The sequence below is a fragment of the Seriola lalandi genome, unplaced genomic scaffold (genome assembly GCF_002814215.2).
Source record: "Seriola lalandi dorsalis isolate HSWRI2012SDOR001 ecotype SW California unplaced genomic scaffold, Sedor1 jcf7180001963481, whole genome shotgun sequence".
NCBI lineage: Eukaryota > Metazoa > Chordata > Actinopteri > Carangiformes > Carangidae > Seriola > Seriola lalandi.
In genome coordinates this window covers 1-1,868 of record NW_019434149.1, presented here as the reverse complement: position 1 = coordinate 1,868, position 1,868 = coordinate 1, and the positions used below count along the sequence as shown (strand labels likewise).

Below are 1,868 nucleotides of genomic sequence, written 5' to 3'. Positions count from 1 at the left end.
CCCCTTCCTCCTCACCTGGTCGAGAGCATCAGCGAGGAGCTTATCTACTTTGATCCTGGGAACCGCCGGCAACAGGCTTCTCTCCATAGGTAGCAGACTGGAGACTTTAAGACCAGTGGACACGTTACACACTGGAAATAAAATGCAGTGAGGAAAGAACAAAGGACAAGGTGTTTAAAAATGAATGAGTGTCACTATTGATGTTGAAGTACACTAAATTATATATCAAACGCATCAGATTGTAGTGACAGTGAAAGGCACGAGCAGAGTTCGGTCAATTTTTTTTATTATTTATTAGAAATACATTTGAAGCTGACAGTAGTTGATGGAGACGTCACCTTGGATGGAGCCGAGCGAGCCTCCTCTCCACCTTGAATAGACCTGGATGCAAAACAGAGAGCTCTACCTGCTCGTCTCCACAGAGGTCTTATCTACCGTCTTCAGCCGGGTGGGTTGAAATCCTGCAAACCTCAAAGTCTAAGCTCTGCCACCAGATACAGACATATTTTCATTCATAGACATCCAGCCTCAGAAAACTGTTTTCCTTCAGTTTATTGAGGAAAAAAAAGGAGATGAAATAACGAAAAGCAGCAGGTTCTTTCTGTTCTTGTTTCCAGTGTGTGGATTTAGCTGGGCCTCCCTCCCTCCATCAGTGTCATCTCTGGTTCATGAGGGCCTGGTACTCCCTCTGGTGAGCGAACAGTCGCAGGAACACCTTGTTCTTTCTCTCATAGAAGCTGAAAATAAGAAAAAGAATAACACAAATTTGATGCATAGTGATGTATATTCCATTTTTCATTGTAATGAAAACACGCACATCATAGTTAATTTCTCTCATTAACAGATTTATAGAATATTAGTGTAATATTATAAATTTTGTTTCACCTTGGAAGAATGGAATAATTTAACAGAAAAATGTTTGTAAATCAATTTTCATCTACATGGGTCATTTTGCAAATTTGAAATTAGAAAATAAAGAAATACAAAATAAAGGAAAAGGTAGAAATTAATTATCTTATGCAAAGATTAATTTTTTTGGACAGAAATTCATGGAGATATTGCTTTTTTCAATTTGACATTGTGGATTTTTGATCCATTTATGTTTCTGTCCCATGGATAGTAACATAAACATTACAGCAAACATGACTTCCACCAAATATTAAAAAAATAAAAATAAAAAAAATCTTCCTGCTTCACCTTCGGAGTTCATGGTCAGGCTGAACAACTTTCCCCACTTTTGCCATTTTCTCCATTGCCTCCTAAAACATAATTGCAAAGAAAAATATCATTCAATAAATCATGTTACACACACACACACTCAGTCTCAGGCCAGCCCTGACCCAGTTATAGTGTGAACACAGGGCAACTGCAACAGTAACAGTGAGTCTGAGTTTATTACTAATGCAGTGCAGGGCCCCTCCGCTGTCTAAACCTACAAAATCCAGCCAGTTGACTGTGTGCAGCTCAGAGGATCAGACACAACAACTGGCTGCTGCAGTTATGGCTGAAAACGGGTTGACAGGTGCAGCCTAGTCCAAACAATAACGTCTTATTTTTAGTATATCTGGCTTAAAGGCTTGTCATTCTCTTCTGCTGCAAGCTGTGACACTGCGGCACCAAGGGGATGATAAGTTGACCTAGCTAAAGATTAATCCACACTTTATATCTTAAACACATTGTGCACAAATCCGGCTCTTCTCTGTGGCAGAAGCAAGCGGAGTCGTGCACAGTATACTTTATATTTATTTATATTCATTGTATTTTTCCACCCAGCAGATGGAGCCGTCGGCTCAGTGATTACAAGAGCTGTGCTGTGAGGTCAGTTTCATTGGAATAAAAAGATTGGATTGAAAACTGATAAATACCCT

The 1,868-nt window shown here is 39.5% G+C and overlaps 1 long non-coding RNA gene across 1 annotated transcript; it reads right to left on the bottom strand.

Moving 5' to 3' along the window:
• Positions 1-534: 534 nt before the first annotated feature.
• Positions 535-1,813, bottom strand: LOC111648043 (uncharacterized). Its single transcript, XR_002760093.2, has 2 exons — positions 1,198-1,813; positions 535-737 (listed from the first exon to the last, which is right to left on the bottom strand). It is a non-coding gene; the product is annotated as an uncharacterized LOC111648043 (long non-coding RNA).
• Between the last annotated feature and the right edge of the window lie 55 nt (positions 1,814-1,868).